Genomic DNA, 20,246 nt, shown 5'->3' with positions numbered 1-20,246 from the left:
CAGATGTGTAAGGTGCTGATGGGTAGGTAGAGAGCCCCAAAGACTCAGACACTACAGCATGCAGAGCCTCAGATCCTGGACCCATCCCTTCTGGATTTTCCCATTCTTCTGTTCAATGGACCAGGAACCACCCTCAAGATCTCCTTCTATCCTCTTCTAATTAATGACACAGAAACTATAGAGAGAAAACATGTCTAGCTAAGATGTTTAAATACCATATATGTAAACTAATTTTATGTCTGTCCATAAATGTTTGTATTTTCTTTTATTTTTTAACAATGCTGAGGGAGCCACACACAGATTTTTACAAGTGCCTTCTGCTGGAAATATTTCATGAGTCTATGGAGAAGCATTAACTATTCACAGCTGCAAATTAAATGAAGGTATTTATGTTATGAAATCCTAAGCCAGTGTCTCAGTTTCTCTATTTGTAATGCATCGCTGTCATTTCAGTGAAGCAATATAAAAATGTAATTTTTCAAAAACATATTATAAAGCACTTCCATGAAACTATAATGAAGAAATTGGAGAGAAAACATTAATCCTGTATTTGCCTATAATTTTGGATAGCATGATCTGAAAAACAGGATTAAAAAAGAAAAACCTCAGTGTGAGAACACCATGAAACCTCTCTGACCAATGAGACCAGAGTGCTCTGGGGAAAATATTATTTGATCAAAAAAACTTTGTAACAGTGACATGTATATGGAACCTGAGTTTAGATGGGAAAGAAAGCCTTCATTCCAGCATTCCTTGAATTCAGACTCCCTTGAGTTTGCAATTTTAATGGCCACTGAAGCAGGGTTTTATGTACTGAGGGAGGGGTTTGTTTGCAAGAAAACTTCAAACGCTCATTTAAACAGCGACCTATATCCCTCTCAGTTTACGAACTGAAAATTACACAAGTCTGACACTGCAAGGCAAAAACTAAGCATCAGGAAGAACAATGAGGTGACCCAAAACATCACTTTTCAATCTTAAATTGCAGGAGAAGAAATGAAACACAGCAAAAAGGAACTGATGAAAGAGTAAGAAAAGCACAAAACAACCCCAAACAAAAACAAACCAACAAACCATAAGAATACCTAAGCCAAAAAAAAAAGAGAGGCATTCTGGGAGTACAGGAGATAAGAAAAGGCTACCTGGAGTGTCTTGCACTTACCTAAATCCCTGTCTTCAGGCAAAACTTTAGTTCTCAGAATAACATGCCTATATTAACACTGGAAAGCCTTCATGACTTGATGGAACAGAGCTGCTCCTCTCCAGGTTTATGTGCTAACCCAACTCAAAGCTTCTCTTAAACACTTAATGAAAACAATTTTAAACTTCTAATAGTTAAGATTTTAAAGCATATTCTATATTAAAGAACCAATAAGTGAAGAATATGATCACATCAGCAGTGCTGCATAGATTTCTATCACTTCAAACCTCAAATTTAGATTAGATTCTCATAACAGATGTGTAATTACAAGGTATCACTAGGAGTCCCACTCTTACTCAAGGGACACATTTTCATTAGTAATCTTGACATCTATAATTCTGATTTTTTGCCCATTTTACTTGACCAGTTTGGCAGTTTCCACAGAAGTCACACTGCTGTCAGGAGCAGGACCTGGCAACATTTCCCAGGAATGACAAGGCCTTGCTGTGGAACCCATTCTATTAGCAGCTGTCTATCTTGTTTTAAGATAGCACTCTTACTGTCCATATCCCTACCACCACTGGAATCTCACCTCTGAGAGGAAAACAGAGAAGCGAAAGAAAGAAAAGAAAGAATTATGCAGTGGGCAGAACCGTGGCAGTTGCACTCATAGAGAAGAAACACACCACGAAAGGGAACTTTGTATTGCAAACCAAGGCAAAATTTGATGTCTTCTGGGTTTGACGCTACAAAGTATGAGGGCAACGGATTAAGCAAGACCATTTTCACTTTTTTCCTTGTTTCAGTATTAGTTTAACACCGGCAACTGAATTATTTTGAATGGTCTTCATGCATAACAATTTCAGAAGCTTACCTTCTAAGCAAAATCTGTCATTCTCTGTGGTCTTATGCACTTTTTTCCCAGTAAAAACAGTCACAGATACTTTAGAGTGTCACTACAATTATTAGTGACTACGAGTTTTCACAGAAAACATGTTCACTGCCAAAATATTCATATCTCAGAAGGATCAAAACATACCCACACAATTTTATAGCATGCCATGGCAAGAGCAACATTACAGGGATGTGAGCTCATTCTGACCCTGTATTAATCAATAAAATAGACCATCCATTCACTCTATAAGCTGAAAGTCAAAAAGGTAGATATTGAATAAACCTCACATAAAACTATAAAGTTTTGCTTAATTAGACAGGAAAGGGAAGTTATGCCATCTTCCATAAAACTCTGAAGCTTTTAATAAATAGTAAGTTACATGATGAGTGAGGGATAGACACACTAATTTCACAAATAGAATTTATATTAACAGGACAATTAAGTAAAACTTTACTGTTTAAAGTAAAGTGTGTACTGATTCTCCACACCAAAATAAATGGCACATTCTTTTCATTAAACTCCTCTCACTCAACAACCCCCTATGAACCTGGTGAAACCAATATTTTCCTGACACTCAAATCAGGCCAAGAAGGCTCAGTGCAGGACCTACTTCATGTTAGCAGTCTTCTCTTACCAGTGAACAAACAGATGACAAACAGCTGTGGTGAGCAAGCTCTGGGATACACGCTTTTAAAAAATAAAAAAAAAAGGACTGGCACAAAAATGCTGAAATACACAACCAATGCATTATTCTTGCATTTGGCTCCCTGGATACCTACTCAAGAAAAAGAGGAAATAATACCAGACAGAACAGATTTGCTACTTCTTCTCTACAAGCACAGTGTTAATGACAGGCTAGGTCTGGGGCACACCAGAGGCTCCTCCCTCCCTTGCCCACCTTCTCCCTGCCTATCAGAGGGGCGAGCCTGCTCCAGCGGGGCCCACAGTCTCAGCCTTTCCAAACAAAGAACAAAACCCACACATGTAGAAATGGCACACTTCTAACTACCTGTACGTGTGCTGTTTGCCTTTGTTAGGATAGACAAAGGCAACCCATACTTTGCCAAGGGTAACCGTAACACTGAAGCTTGGGCTTCTGGTGTCATAAACATCAAGCTTTACATTTTCAGTCTTGCCAGATTTTACCTCCATGGTTGACAAAAGGAAGTCTGAGGGCTGACAGTGCTTCCCAGCACCAAAGTTATGGCCTAGATATTGCTAGAAAATTAAATAATTTGAATTGTTCAGATAAAACAATTATTAAAAGCATCTACAAACATCTCACTTATTGTTAAAGATGCAACCTAATCAAGAGATTACCTGTTTGTTTAGTTTTACAAATATCTATTTCTTCAGATCCCTTTGAATTCATTCTTCACTGAAGTACCAGATCTCTCAGGGAAAGAGAGATTTTGTACAGTGAAGCACTTGGGATGTCTGTAAACAGCACTATAGAAAATTAACTTCTAGAGGGACACTAAGAGAATAAAGAATGGTTGCCCCTGTTTTGGCCTCAGACTTTGAGATGAACTTTCAATCCTCTACTCTGAAATTTCAGCTGGGCCTCTAACATAAAAGCATAGCATCTGCTTCAAGCAGTGGTGAAAAATGAGAACCAAGTTACTCAGATAAAGCTGTAACTCTTGATAAATTTGATTTCTGTCCCTTATTTACATATGACAAGTTTGCTCTGTACAGGTGTCATCCTATCAGCAAGACATGATGCATTTTATCATTTAAGTTAATATGTTATTTGCAGCCTGAATTCAAAAAGCAGGAGAAAAGCCACATTAAAGAGATCAAAACATTGCTAAGACTACAGCAAGAGTTGTACAAAGTCTAACAGAATAGTGTAATTTGATCATAAATGTCACCCCTCTTTTCAAGATTCTGAGTTTGCCCTCAAAGCTGCATTAATATGATTAACATCTCATTTTCATGTCTGCAGCATCCACAGACTTTCAGAACTCTTACAGTTGCAGTGCAGAGCCAAATGAAGTGAGAGCTCTGAGAAGGTGCACATACCCATGAGCAGGAATCCACAGAGCTTCTTTAGGGAAACAAATGTCTACTGAACTATGTAGTACCTGTCCAACTGTTGTTTTGCTCAATTGTGCAGAGGAGAAACATACTTCACCATGCAAACAAGGTACCTGATATTCCTAAAACTACCAGTCATTCCTAAAACAAAGCTACTCTTTGCCCATAGACACTGACAGAGAAAGTGTTTCAGACGTAAATACCCACAATCAAAAATCATGTAGGATGTGTTCCACTTCATACCAGTGGGGATGAAGCCTCTAGGTGCTAACAATACAAGATGTGTTACATAAGACTATGCACTTATTTTTAGAAGCACATTACAAAATTAAGTACTGCACTGGAATTTGTTGCAGAGCCATGGACAGTTGCATCAATAGGCACAAAGAACAACTGCTCAGCTGGAGCTGAATATTAGGTTCGATTCAGACTGAAGCTCTCTCCTGACAGTCCCAAAAATACTGAACCATTTGAGACTATAAAGTTTAACTTACATTCAGTAGATAAACAAAAAACAAACCAAAACACAAAAGCCCTACTAATCATAAAGAGTATGTTATGAGTAGAAGAATTAATAAAAATTAGTTTCTTAAAGATTTGTTCTGCTTCTTAATACTTGAACCACGATAACCCTCAACTTCCTTCTTTTCCACATCTCTTTGTGACTTTCCCCCCACTTCAGGGAAAAGAGTTGTAGTGTGGTCACTCAAAGTCTGCCTGTGTTTATTTACAGGATGCTTAACCAGCTGCCATCCTAGCAAATACATACCTGTAAGTCATGTCTATTTCTTTTACAAGAAGTTACACTAATCTGAAATTCCTTCCTTCACCTAGACACAATTTTATGAGGTCTGTAGGACCATATTTCCAATCTTAATTTCTCCTTCTGAGTTCTGTTTCCACATAGAAGCATATTTATATAAATTCAGTTAAATGCTTAACTTTTGAGTTAACCCAAAGTTGGATTATCTATCTATATATGACTAATTTTATATTTTTATGTTTCTTACAAACATAAATTAATCCATGAAGCACATTCTACTATCAACAGTTTATTCATTTACTACCACCAACAGTTTACTCGTTTGCAGCCTCTGTCACTCCTCTCCAGGCCCTCTCCTAAGTACATTAACACAAGGGCCTGTGAAGTACCTTTAGTCCACTAAGTTTTAAAATACACTGCTCAAAATGGTTTTGCTTTAATAACTGACTCAGCAGATGCAGGTATTCATTAGTATAGAAAAGGCCAGCAGCTGGACACTGGAGTACATTGTTAAAGGGAAGTTAAAGATGCTGCTCTTAGTGAGTCACTCCTGGTTACCAACCTACACTTGGCCATCCCAGTTTGCAAGACTTGCTAAACTCTTGCTATAAAATCTAATTCAGACTAGTGTAAAATTGAATCTACCCTGTGGACTGTAAAAGAACTGCCAGTTGCTTTAAAAAAATCATTTAAACAAGTTATATGTCTTTCAGAGACAATAAAAGATTAGGATCACAGCTAATATTGAGAGTTTGCAATTCCTAATTAAAATACTAATCCCAATGAAAATTCTACTTGCCATCAACCATATACTGCCAGTATTCACAACATACACTGACCTAAGCTTAGCTCAAAAGAGCACCAAACTTCTGAAAACTAAATTTATCCTTGCAAGAAATTTTGTAAGTCCCTGTTCCATCATAGATGTCTCACAACATTTATGTTCTTGCCTAATTAAACTTCCAGGAGATTGGGGGAAACAAAACATATATTTATTGTCCAAAACATATCATCCTGAAATTTCCAAAAGAGAAAACTCAAAAAGCCCCAAACAAGCAAAAAAAAAAAAAAAATTAACTCCATACCACAGTAGCAAAGGAACCTGAATTCCGGAATTTACTTTGACTTCCACCATGAAATAAAAAGTGATACTGACTTACTCTCATGTGTAATGCTGATCTTGATCAATTTCATCTCACTGGAAATGTGCATCCACATCCAGAAAATAAGTCAACAAATTAAGATTTCAACATAAGGTACCTTTCTACTTTATGATAGTGCTTTTGACATGTTAGGAAATGTATCAAGACCAGTACCAGCACTGCAATAAATAATCAAACATCTCATTAGAAAGATTTTTTGAGTCAAGCAGTTTTACAGATGGACACAGTATTACAAGGTACTTTAACATTCAGAATTGCTCATCATCTTGTCAGTCTTTCAAAAGTTGACATTGCTTACAGCTGATTTCTATTTGAAAACCTTTCAGATTCCCACTTCTCCACATAACAATACATGGTACAAATATTCAAGAGATTACATTTTTCTGTACGTTTTTTAGCTTACTTGGTCATTACATGAAATACGCGCTTCACGGTTATTTTCCTGTTTTATAACTTTTTCAAAAAATAATTATTTATATGCAACAAGTACTTTCTCACAAACCTCATCACTATTGAATGGTAAAAGACTTCAAGCATATACCCAAACAAGTCCCCTACACAGCAGAGCAACAGAAGGAAGACTGGCAGACGTTTTTTCCACCATTATAATTCTCTGGCAACATTTCCTTTGCAAGAATAGTTTTCATGATTCAAATAAAAAATGCTTACAAGGAATAGTCATTCTGCCCCAAACAATGCAAGGTTTTCATAAGCTGGAAGGGGAAAAATACTATTCCAGTGAAGCTCAAAGCAAAAACTCACAGTCATGTAGACAGTAAGACAAGTAGAGTTCACTGACACAAGCATTAGTTGCTCATTTTACACCCTGACAGGCATTTTCTGACAACCCTTTTACAGAAAAGATAATATATGATATTACATTATCAATGTCTGTGTTACAAAGACAGCTTTAGAAAAACAAGCTTGCCAAGACATTGCCTACAAATCTAAATGTTAACATTTTAAAATTAAAAATAGTTGGCCATAACAAGTCCAACTGCCTCTTTTTGGTGCATAAAACCCCTCTCCTATTGTTTCCAAATGCACACATATTTAGATTCAATGCAAATGGCAATGCCATTCTGAAACACGTAAGGACAGACCAGACCTACTGAACTTGGTATGGGGCCATTTTGGGGGGCTAACATTGTTTTTGCTAACCATATGTACTAACTGCTACTGGCACGTGGCTCCACAGGAGTCCTGAACCAGGCAAGTGAAACACAGGAACCATTATCCTCTTACTGCAGACAGACCTTGGCTATGAACTGGTTAAATGACTTACCCACAGTAACCCACTGCAGCAGGTAACTCTCACAGAAAGCATGGTCCAACTCAGCCCACTGGATTACTGTCTGCTCAGCAACAGCAATGCAAAGTAAGAGTTTCCATTTCATGTACCACAAATACAGCAGCCTTTTATACCAGTTTTCAGTTTAATGAACTACATCTTTTGATGAATAACTTGACCACAGCAAACTATTTTCAAACATAACTGATCGATCTCAAGCACATAAAAAATCTGAAAGCAGGATTTTGAAAATGCTTCTGAAGTTCAATAAACCAAAAAAAAAAAAAAAAAAAAGGAAAAAAATCCCAAATGACATGGGGTGAAACCTAATACTTAAAAAATATCACCCCATAAATTATCCCAAATCAAAAGGGAAACAGGAAGAAACAATGGTTTACTTATTACTGAATTTCTGATTAACAACTCTTACACTTCAATTTAACAAGAGAGAGATGTGTCTGAAAAAAAGTCTTCATTATAATAAAAATTTAACCTACCAGCATAATTTGAAAGGAATCCTCCTAGGAAATGTAGAGTTGTGAAATTATACGTACTAGCACTGCAAAAAGCAATCAGATGGCAGAGTAACCAAGACAGGGGGAAAAATAATGCACACTTTTCTGTAATGTTACTGATAACCAGTGCTACAGCAAGACACATTAAGGGTTCTCAGTAACCCCTTTGGACAAGAACCACTCACACCTTGACTTGGAGCCCATTACACAACCAGAGCAGATGAGCTAGTGCACACCACCACAACAAAAATATTCTATTTTATTTGAGTATTAAAAATGAAAGATAAAATATATATTATAAGCAATATGAACATTTTATGGCTGGGGTTTTGGGGGTTTTTTAGGTTTTTTCTTCATTTTTGCACAAAAACACAAAAATATTTTCAATCCTACGTAAGAATCTCTTGCTGATGAGCACAGACCATGCTTGGTATATACACACCTGCTCCAAAAACCAAAATAATTCCACAAGGACAATTTAAAATATCCTACTGTGCAGTATTTTCATTTGACACAATTCTTGCTATGCTATTATAATGCTCAATAAAAGCATAGTTAGCTGTCAAAATACACCATCCATCCTGAAAACTCATGCACAAAGTTCACCATCAGCATGTAAGGAGGTGCTTTTGAGTCAAGGAGACTACACACAAATTTCAGGTGTTCATAGGCTCAGGTGTTCTTTTCCAGGAACTTGGGTCAGGAGACCAACAGGACACACACAAACAGAGCACCTATGTACTAAAGCATATCTGGAAAGAAAAAAGAAAACAAAAAAAAAGAGGGAAAAAAAGGCCAATTCTACTCAGGAAAGACAACTGAAACAAGTTATATTGAATTGTTCAGTGCAGCACAACTGAGACATAAATTTAAAGCAAATATATTAGCAGATTGCTGCTTATAGCAGAATGCTCACATACTTTTTTTCTTACTTATTTATGTCTCAAAAGCTCAGATAAAGCAAATTTAACCTAACTTCAACTTCTATGCTTTTGCCAATCCTTGAAATTTACATACACACTGTATTAAGAGTAATTTTAAATGAGAAAAACTGGATCATTTACAGAGCAATCATTTAAATCTGTTGTAAAAATACTGATTTGACTTCCTAAGGTACTGTACTTCTATAGAAACTGGTAAAGGGCTTTCTATTTAAGCTAACATTTATAAAGATGTACAAGAAATGTGGCAAATACTCTGCCATGAATTTAGGAATTTTTCCTTTTTTTCTTTTAATAACACATTTTTAAGGCGCCTTTTATTCAAGCAAATTATAGCTTCAAGACAAGACATCACTTTAAAAGTTAGATACATGGGTCTACTTCCTTTTGAATAAAATTCTATACTTGGTGCATTTTCTATACTACCTCATAGGAAAACAAGCCATTCAATATTTTGCTTTAGCTTCCAGATAAAGTCAGAAACCCAGGTGACAGAAAGCTCTACTTTAATTCATTTATGGTGCATTTTTAAGTTCTATTCACTTCCTGAGTTCGTAAAAAGATGAAGGTGGAAGAAGATATGTTTGAATAAACAAAGTTATGATACAAGGCCCCTTTAAAACCATAATGAGGTTACAACTTAGCAATTACAACACTACAGACCTTGCATTAACGTGAATATTTGGGTAATTTTTAAGAAAGCTACAACAAAGACTTAAAAAGCAATAATGTTCCTGATTTCAAAGCTAATCTCTATCCAAATAAAAATGCACTTAGAAATATAAAAATTAACCAGAAATACTTTCTGAGATGTATTGGTCCGCTGCAGGCACACAGAATTCTCATATGAAGTGACTGAGGTAAAGACCAAAATTTTCAGGTGGAAACAGACACTTATGGGAAAATTTTTTAGCATCAAACTTCAGGACACACTAACTGTCCTATTTTTTTCACTAAATGACAATTATCTAGAACTAGATTCCGTTAAAGAGAATTCAAATCTTTTTTTTAATATAAATTTCTGGTGTTTCTTTATTTTTCATTTTAGCCAAGGGCTTTTCTTTCATTTCTTGATAGAACTGACACACAAACAGGTTGCAATAACAATGACTACTTTGACAGCAATATTAAGTTTCTAGAGGAGATGTGTAGACAAGGTTTATCTATGACTACGCTCTTGACTTTATCAACAGCTTCCTGAAAATGAAACGGAAATACACTCGCAAGTCAAGTCAGTCAGCTCCTGATAAGTGAGTATTCAAATCCCTTTCTAAAATCAGAAGCAGTCAACACCTTGAAGTTTAGCATACCAGCTGAATACTCAACATAAAGAACACTGGAAGTGGGGGACAAAAAGAAGAGGAAAACAAGGTATGGGACAGATACATCATGTTCAAGTTCACAAAACTTGATCCCGTGAGCCATGTTCTACTAATGTGTCATTTTAAGAGAGCTTAAAGTACATCAACACATACACAACAATTCTTCCAGATCAAAGGAAGACACCTTTGCAATATAAACTTCTACAATTACTTTGCTCTTGCAGGTCTTCACAAGTCTTAACAGTTTGAAACAAATCCAAGTTTCCCAAAACATAAAGTTTTCCAATAACAGATATGACAGCAGGTTTGATCATCTATTTTTCTCCAGCAGAAGAGTTAAGAGTAGCAGCCAGTCACCAGCACCAGATGCTGCTGGTGTTCGGGCACACAGGAGTGTCTCCTTCACACATTCAAGTCACACAAACATATATATTTAAGAAAGATACACAGAAAGTTCTTCTCCTCCCCTGGGGATAAAACAGTGCAAAGTTGGAAACAACTTTTTCCCTGACAAAAGAGACAGCAGAAATTAAACATGCTTGTGTGAGGTTTGAATAGGCAGCAGAAGCAAATACCACCTTACACAAGCATATTTTCATTTTCCCACACTACAGAGCCTCCAAAACAAAGTTACTTGTAACTTCACCAACAAAAACCCACCCTAAAACCGAGAATACCCACTAGCTGGTATCTTGTTTTCACCAGGAGCATACATACGCTAACCAAACTGCTAACTCTGACGCTTGCATCTCTCCCCACCGCCCTACTGTCCCTCTCTTATCCCTAACCTGTCACCCAGTGCCACCTCCTCTCCCAGCACGGGTCAGGTTCACGCCAGAGCCTGTCATCGCCGCCCAGGCGGGCAGGGGAAGGCTGATTCCTTCCTCCGGCGACCGCGCTCTATCCCTTTCAAGTTTGTTTTACAAACACGTCCGAGGGAAAGCCAGAACCTGTTTACACACCGCCTTAACCACCGCCAGGAGGAGAGTGAAACAGGCGCAAGAAAAAAAAAAAAAAAAGAAAAGAAAAAAGAAAATAATTTTTCACCCGAAAGCCAGCCAGCAGCACCCCCGTCTCACCCCCTTTCTGCGCCCGGGGCCCGCGGTGCAGGCCGCACGGCCGCTCGGCGGAGCGCGGGGCCGCCGCAGCCCCGGCCGTGGGCGGCAGGTTCCGCTGCCCCGGCGCCGGGCCCGGGCAAGGCGGCGGGCGAGGGCCGGGCGGCCGTGCGGCCCCGCGGGGCCGGGCTCGGAGGGACGGAGGAGGCCTGGGAGCAGCCGGCGGGGCGGCGGCGGGAAGAAGCCGTTCGGGCGGGCCGGGCGGGCCGAGCGGGCCGCAGGGCGAGCTGCCAACGGCGGCCGCAGGGATGCGGGGCCCAAACACCGCCGGGCCGTGGCCTCGCCCGGCCCCGGAGCGGCGCCCGGGAGCCGCCGCCGCCCGCGGCCGCGAAGGAGGGAAGGGGACGGCGGGCCGGGCCGGGCCTGCGGCTGCGCCCCCGGCTCGGGCGCCGCGCGTCCCCCCCGCTCCCCCTCGGAGACAAAAGCAAACGGAAACCCGGTGGGGCGGCCCCAGGTCCACCGAGCCCCGCCGAGGGCCGCGCCGCCGCCCGGGCCTCCCACATCGGGCCGCGGCCGAGACGGCGGCGAGGCCCGGGTCGGTGGCGGGGCCGGGGAGGGGCGGCCGGGGCCGGACTCACCGCATGAATTTTCTTGTCCCGCGAATCCAAGATGGCTGAGTATCCAGCACGGAGGATGCTGGGGGAGCAACCTTTACCCTCTGACCCGGCCGCCGCCGTGACCCCGCCGCCGCTCGTCCCGGCCGCCAGCGCCGAGGGGCGGGGGCAGCGCCGCCGCACCGCCCGCAACGGCCCGGCCCTGCGGAGGGGCTGAGCGGGACCGGAGGGAGGGGAGGAGGAAGGAGCAGCGAGGCTCCCTCGGCTGCGCTCCCTCCGCCTCCCGCGGGATTCGCGGCCCAGTGCTGGGGGCAGGGCCCGCAGGCCGCGGGGCTGCCGGATGCTACCGCGCTCCGCCGGCCCCGCCGAGACGCTGCTGGCCGGGGGCGCGCCCGGCCCAGATGCCGTTCTCTGAGGGGAGAGGGCCGCACGCAGGCCTGCAGCGCCGGGCCGTGGGGCTGAGCGGGGTCGGGGCGCAGCGGGGCTCCCGATCCTCCCTCGCCCCGCACCCTCGGGCTGCCGGGGCCGCTGCAGACCCAGCCCGGGCGGACGCGCTCCCGTGGGAAGCGCCCCAGCTTCCAGAGGGGGCGTCCCATCCCCCGTGGCCCTGCTCTGACAGCTCCCTTTGGATTGCAGAGGGCAGAAGGAACGGCCTGGCCTCTCTGTTATCCTGGGGAGTTTTAGGTCAGGAACGACCCGACGATGGGGTAAATTGGGTCAAGGTTCCTGTTTTCTCTGCAGTGTGATAGCACTGGATAGACAGGTCCAGCTATCCACTGGGTGTGTTAATAAAGTGGAAAAGCATTTACAAGATGACCCATGTGGATTTTTTATTTCTCGACCCTCAAAACCTGTGTGTTATAGCAGTGGCTTGAATACAGCAAGCGCTGCTGCACAAAACACTCATGCAAATAATCCCTTTGAATTCAATGAAACTGTCAGTGGTACAAAAGCTAAGCCTGTGCACAAGTGTTTACAGGATGATGGCCAACATCATTGTGAACTGGCTGCTCTTCCCCATCAATAAAAACCCCAATGGCACTGACACCTTAGTTTGGTTGTGAAATCATCATAAAGTTTAAAATTTCAAGCAAAGAGATGAGCAGAAATAGAATGTTTCTTTGAATAGTTTCACATGTGTGCTTTCTTCTCAGGTTTGATTTTGAACCTCCAAATTGATTTTAGAATTACTGAAGAATTCAGCAGGTTACACAACACTAATATTTTATAGATAAAGGTACTACAGTAACATGTCTGCCAACATAAATATGTTTTGAAGATAAAAGAGCAGTCTTCCTTTTAAGCCAGGAGGCCATTTTCTTAATGCCACCAGCTTTAGTTGTGTGATGAGCATGGTTGCTGTGTCATTGAAGTGAATGTGTGTATACACCATGCAGGAAAGCACTGCATTTTATTATTTAATCATAAACCATTCCTTTGTGACAAATTCATGCATTTGCTAGAATCAAACCATTAGACAGTACCTAAAGTGACATGCTATTCATAGTATGAACTTCTGGACCACTTTTGTTGTTCAGTCTGAAAAATCAAACATTTCCTCTTTTACCACAAATCAAATATAGGAGCAGTACTTTTAGACTGAAAAATGCAATCAATGTAATTAACCTTCAGTGTTATTAAATAAGTGTTTAGATACTCTGATTCTTTTATATCTGTTTATAAACATTTTGCTTCATTATATTTCATTTCACACTTTAGTGATCTGAGTTTATTTTTTAAAGCTAATTTTCATTCCATTTTCCCAAAGAGAAGTCATTTAAGACAATTCCCAACAATATGATGCAAGTAAACTAAGAACCTGATATTGTCATTGCATCTGCATGGTCTGATCTCTCTGTTCATTACAAAATTAGCATTTATAGGACAAGAAGCTTGAATAGCTTAACAGAGCTAGTAATGGGGAATAAAGTGTGTTATCTTGTGTTAGACTGGTTAGCTTAGTATAAACAACCTAACCAGCACTCACAATATGTGTAAATTTTGATTTAAATTCTGTTAATTGAAAAAATCTAACCTAATCTAATCCTTCTGCCTAAGTCTGTGTTTTGTTGAGGAAGTTCATTACTCAAGCTGCAGCAGCTGTGTATTCTACTTCCTCTTTTTTTTTCTTAAAGAAAGTGAAAGCATTTAGCGTTTTAACGTGTTAAAACAACATCCAGGGCCACCAACAAAGGTGTATTGCCAGGCATGTGTTCACATATTTGCTGCTTTTAGTCTTGACTCAGTACATTTTGCTACAAAGGTGAGGCCTGTTTCCCATAGTTGCATCTGCTTAATTAAAGAAGTGCCCTGAGCTGATGTAACAAAAGGACTGCTAATTTGTGTGGACAGTCCTAATCCATTTTGAACCATGTATGGTACAGTTTTACCTCATTTTTTAAGTCTTTGTCTACCAACTGATATGCATCTGTTATTTTTATTCTCATTTAATCAATGGTCTCTTACTATTGACTTATTTCACAGGCTAGGCTGATACACATCCATCTTCAATCAGTGTAAGAATGCCTGTAGGAGTCAATCTGAAAACTTTTGTCTGTAGCAGCACAGGTGAAGGAGCTAGAAAGCAGGATTACAGAAAACCTGTCCTGCAGTCAATAATCCTCATGGTGCCACTGACACAGCCTTCCACCTGAAGTTCCTGAGAGCAGGGCCCTGAATGTGCATGTTCTGAAGCATTCACAACACTTGTCTGCCAGCCCTGTGCACTTCTTGGCCAATGCTTCTGCTAATACCTACAGGAGGCTAAAAGCCTACAGCACTTGGCTGGCAAGTTGGTCAACAAGAGAGTCAGGTGTGCTTAGAATGCCCAAATGCTTTATGGATCTCAGTGTTCATTGGGAATTCTCTGCAGTTTTTATGAGGCTTAGCTGCAGAGAGTTTGTCAGTGCTCAGTGACTCAAAAGTATCACCAACAGATGTGGGCAATGCAGTCACAGAAGTGGGAGAAATTGCCCAGAGTATGTGTAGGGCAGGGTTAGGCTGTTCCACTTCTCCAAAACATGAAATTAAATTAATCATAGTAAGGTCACATCCTCAGTTATGAGTGGAGGCAGAACATGGTAAATTAGCAACCTTATAAGCAATTTTTAAATAGAACAAAAAAGTTAATTGGAATGCAGCAGGGGTCTTTCTTTCTCCTGCCCATGTATTGTCACCGTATTCTTCAGGAAAAACAAATACAGTGCAATCACCTAGAGCAAGAGTTGGCAGCTTTTCAGCAGTGGTGAAACAAGGTTGTATTTTTCTTTCCCAGATTACAGATTAAGTCCCTTGGAAGAAACAACTTGAATTGCAAAGTGTCTTTGATCAGCTAAAACAGTGAAATACTGCTTTGGCAGAAAGCAGAGATCTCTCTTTCCTGCTGGGCTTACAAATGTGAGTGTGAGACTCATGACTTTGAAGCTGCAGCTTCTCCCTAATGTCTTTCTTACTTAATGATGCTCAAAAGTCTCCCCTTCGCTTCCTTTGGAAGGTTGTAGAGTTACAGCACTGCACTGCATTAATCATTGCCCTAGAAGAACATGGCAGATTTTTTTCATTAGTATAGCCTATTTGATTTTTTTTAAATATTTCTATAACAGAAGGATAAAGGTATGTCAAAATGTACACCAAATCTAATGTTAGAGATCTCACCACAGAGAGGTGTTGACAACACTTTTTTTTTCAATAATAAAAGTACTGAGACCTCACATTTTCTTAGTGTATTTACTCATAGTTCTCAACTATTACACTGAAATTGAGCACAAAATATTTAGATTTGTGCATACTAGGTTAGTTAGTTTGACTTTTGCAATTAGTTTCCGGTTGCTAGTGTATTTAGGAAAGGTAAGGGAAGGATCAGTTGTTTCCATGGCACTGTCCTTATCTATCCTTTCACTCCTACAGGGGATTTCCAGGGATGGCTGCTGGCAAGGGAAGCCCTAGAAGTGCAGCTCAATTACTATTTTAGCGTTAAAATGCATCACAAGGTATCCACACAGATGGCTTCTCATCTGCTGGATTTGTAGTTTCCAGGAGGGAATATTGGGAGCAGAAGTATCTTTATCTCAGTCTTTCATATTTTTACTACCAGGGAACCCTTTCTCAGCCTTCTGCTCCAGTGCCTTCAGTGTCTGATTTAGTGCTAATTATAACAGAGTATCAGGGGGAAAAAAATACCAAATTTAAAAAGAAGTCTGCCAATTCTGGAAAGTAAAATGACCCCAAAGTGGAGATAAAGTGTAGCATTTTCCCAAAATAAGATGCTTCATATTGCAATATAGCAACTAAGAAGTCTGCCAGAGTGCTAGTAAATGAGAGGATAAATCAAGAGTTAGAGATAGCAGTTTCAAGTGTCTGTTCAGACAAAGAGAAGAATAATGATGCAGATGGAAATATGTTTTCCACGGGAGAGAAGCATTAGAGACACAAGTCAGTGCCAGAGTAGGTGCTGACTGACATTCCTGAACAACATTATCCCCAAATAGATGGGAGTTATGGCAGTGGGGAAAGAGAAACCCTTCGTATGTTAGTTCTCAAGATTGCAGTCAGCTGGTGGTCATTGGAGAGCTGCCTGGTCAGAAGTGCTCTTTCTCTTTTGAAACAATTGGATCATGGAATCATAGAATTGCTTAAGTTGGAAAACACCTTTAAGATCAGAAAATCTAATTGTTAACCCAGTACTTCCAGATTCATCTCTAACCTGTGTCCCCAAGTGCCACCTTCTCACATTCTTTGAACACTTCCATGGACAGTAATGCCATAATTTTCCCTGGGCAGCCTGTTCCAATGCCTCACCCGATTTTCAGCAAAGAAATTTTTCATAACACCCCATCTAAACCTCCCTTGTTGCAACTCAAGACCATTATCTCTTGTGCTGGTGCATGTTACCTGGGAGAAGAGACCAATCCCCGTCTGGCTACAAACTCCTTCCAGGCAGTTGTAGAGAGGAGTGAGGTCTCCCTTAAGCTGCCAGGTTGTTTATCCAGCTTAAACAACCCAAGCTCTATCAACTGCTGCTTATCAGCAGTTTTGTCTTCAAACCCTCTCCCAGCTCTGTTGCCCTTCTCTAGACATGCTCTAGACCCTTAAGGTTCTTCTTGCAGTGAGGGGCCCAGAACTGAGCACAGGATTCAGGGTGTGTCTCCACCAGTGCCAAGTACAGGGGACAGTCACTGCCGGGGTCCTGCTGGCCTCACTATTGCTGATGCAGGCCAGGATGCCACTGGCCTTCTTGGCCACCCAGGCACACACTGGCTCATGTTCAGCCAGCTGTTGATCCAGGACCTTTTCTGATGACCAGTTTTCCAGCCTCTCTGCTCCCAGCCCGTAGCACTGCATGGACTTGTTGTGCAGAACCTGGCACTTTGCCTTGTTGAACCTCCTACAATTGGCCTTGGCCCATTGATCCAGCTTGTCGAAATCCTCTGCAGAGCCTTCCTACCTTCCAGCAGATCAACTCTCCCACCCAACTTAGTGTCCTCTGTAAACTAACTGCAAGTACATTCAATTCCCTCCTACAGATCATTAATAAAGATGTTAAACAGAACTGGCTCCAGTACTGAGGCCTAAAGGACATCACTTGTGATCATGTCAAAAGACAGGCAATGTTTTATTTCAGGTGTTGGGGTCTCCTTGGCATGACTCTTCCACATGACTAACTGTTGTAGTTACAATGAGTGTGACCCACATAGGTCATTCTCTCCATCAAACTGCATTGTCTATTGAAAGAAACATAAACTTAAGTGTTTAAGATGGTTATAATTAAAAGTTAAGCTGGGAATAAAGAGTTACTGCCACATTTTTTTCAAAAATGATGGGCAAATATATAGCCAGCAGCCTGAGGAAAGCCATCACAGTATATAAGGCAAAAGAATGATTCGTTTCCCTTATGACAGGTCTTGACTGGGGAAGGGAACAGCCTGGGGGGCTGGAAAGTGCTGAATTCTCCTTCTTGCTTTTTGACAGTTTTTCAAGATTGACAGTCAGGCCTATTTCCAAAAATGTGCTCTCCTCTGAATAAGTGTTAATGAGCATAACAAATGAACTCTCACTACACCAGCTGATGATAGTCTGCCATCCCACCAGAAGCCTGAGGACTCCAGTATCACTGTCCCACTGGGCAGCACGATGAGCCCATGACCCCTGCCCTGTTGAAAGCTTTGATGGGATGCTGATCATCACATGGGATGGCTCTGAATGAACATCAGCAGAGGGTCTGGGGTATCTTACGTTCATATCCATGAGGGCTGAAATCCAGATCCTGAGTTCAGAGCTGTTGCTTACCTCCTTAGCCAATTCAACCAGCAACATCTTGCTAGGCTGATGAGAGAGGGAATTTCCTGCATCAAAGCTGATCTCTGTCTGCAGCCAGCACATGGAATTGTATTATGTTCTATTCTGGCTTACATAAACCCAAACCCTGGCATCTCTGGGAAACTCCAGTAGCCATTACCATCACAGGTAATGAGCCTTTCCAGCTGGGCAACACCACTGCATCATGGATTATAGTGTTCTCTAATGGAGCAACAGCAGCTACCTTTGACCTCTTATTCACCTTTGTTACACTGCCCAACAAGATATATAAATATGTGCACATCGCATTTCAGAACCTTCCAAAAGTTTCCTAGGTCTGAGTTTTGCTGCAGTTGATTGGGTGCTGGTGTTTTATAAATCTGTCCCAGATACCTTGGATACCAGCGTGATTCCCTATTCTAGTCCCATTCAGGACCATAAATTCAGACTTTCATTTACCATGAACCCAAGAAATTTGTGAAGTCTCGTAATACAGAAATTCAGATGTAAACATTGCATGCACAAATATTTGAACCTCTCACACTTCTTCTCATTCCAATCCTGCTCATCATTTTCAGTAGTCTTAGTGGAAGAACTGCTCACATCTGAGAGCAAAGGAGTTGCTCTGCACATGGAGATCAACTGATGAAGGCAGTTTTCTGCTTCCTCAGTCAGACATGTCTCAGGAGAAGTAAGCAGAATTTTAAATTCAGTGGCCTGCCATGCTCCCATCACCACCAGCAGAGCCCAGGGTTCATATTGCAGCCATGCTCCTTGCCTAGCTCTGCTTCTTGCTTGGATTGGCACTGAAGAAAGTGGCAGCATCTTCAGAGATGAAGATCCAAAGAGATCTTCTCTTTCTCCCTTTGTCTCTCCTCCTCTCCTTCTCTTTCTCTCTCTCTCAATTTATTTCTTTCTCTCATCTTGCTGTCTCTTAGAGATCACATGCACAGTGATATAAATATTCCTGCACTAAGCAGCAAATCCTTCTAGTTCAAGAGACTGACCTCACTCCAGCTGTGACTCTTGTGCAAACAAACTGCTGTGCCTGTTGGGGACCCCTACAGAATTTGGTGCAGGCCTGAAACACGTGTCTCATATTGTGTAAAACTTATGGCTATGATATCTGCACCCAGGATGTTTCCTGCCTCACTGTGGATTGTGACAGCTAGAAATGGAAACACCAAAGCCCCATTTCTGCAGCAGCTTCTCAGGTGGTGCCTGCCTGGGCACAGGGACAGGCACACATGCCTTCCCTTCTGACCAAGCAATGGAGCAAGGCTGGTTCCCACTGGTGACTGAAGGGACAGAGTATCACAGTGTCACGTCCTGGCAGGAGCCATGCAGCTCATACACACAAACATATTTTACTTTTTAAATTTTCTTTTGATGTTAAGTCAGGTGAACTTGAAAGCTAGGGACACACTTCATCTCACCACCTTTAGCTGTCTGAGAAGGAAGTGCCTGATCCAAGCCATTAATCCAGTCTTCCTGCAAGTCAGTGGGGAGAGAGGGAAATTTTTACTCCTTATGCTGCCTCCTGAGGGTGGGTGTCCCTCCTGTGATCTGGCATAGGTGGGACCTGTGGCACTTGGATGGCTGGTGCTAGCTGGGAGAAATTGTACAGTCCATTTCCTCAAATTAAAAGCCTAAATATTACTTTTTCTGTGTACTCAGGAAGTGTTTCCTGAAAAATAAATTTGTGCACAAATATAAAGATCTGTTGCTCAGGCCTGTGTTAGGAAGGTATGCACAAAGGTCTCTCTTTTGTAAACATGGTAAAATGTATGGTGAAATATTATATTGGCATAAGAAAATCAGAAATGATTGAATTTAGTAGAAAGATCCTAGATATAAAATAATGTAATCCTGATATGTATTCCTAAAAAAAAAAAAAAAAAAAAAAAAAAAAAAAAAAAAAAAAAAAAAAAAAACCTCAAAAGGATCCTGCCATTTTCAGGGCTGGAAAATTCAACTCAACTGCAGGAAAACAATTTCTTAACATGAAATTGTTATTAACTTCTTAAGATGTAGGCATCAACTCTAACAACCACTGTTTTCATATTGATTCAGTTATGTCTGGTTTTTTAGTATGAAGGCAAATTTATTTTAAATTACAAGCTCCAGAGATCAAGGTTCTAGTGTTATAAATACCTAGCTGGACAATCTTTCCTGAGTGCTTACTGTCAAAACAGACAAGAGAGAAATGGAG

At 41.2% G+C, this 20,246-nt stretch overlaps 1 protein-coding gene across 4 annotated transcripts in view; it reads right to left on the bottom strand.

Moving 5' to 3' along the window:
• CNOT2 (CCR4-NOT transcription complex subunit 2) overlaps positions 1-11,904 on the bottom strand; it is an 84,756-nt gene extending 72,852 nt beyond the window's left edge. For 2 of the 4 annotated variants that reach the window (XM_064701931.1, XM_064701935.1), the window contains exon 1: positions 11,765-11,904. The gene's annotated coding sequence lies outside the window, so the exon portion shown is untranslated. Of the gene's footprint in view, positions 1-11,118; positions 11,139-11,764 lie in introns of those variants that run through there. The other 2 variants (XM_064701932.1, XM_064701937.1) reach the window with 1 other exon arrangement.
• Positions 11,905-20,246: the final 8,342 nt, after the last annotated feature.

The sequence above is a fragment of the Zonotrichia leucophrys genome, chromosome 1A, assembly GCF_028769735.1.
Source record: "Zonotrichia leucophrys gambelii isolate GWCS_2022_RI chromosome 1A, RI_Zleu_2.0, whole genome shotgun sequence".
Taxonomy (NCBI): Eukaryota; Metazoa; Chordata; class Aves; order Passeriformes; family Passerellidae; genus Zonotrichia; species Zonotrichia leucophrys.
Note: the sequence above shows the minus strand (reverse complement) of the source record. Positions and strands in the feature narration are given on the sequence as shown.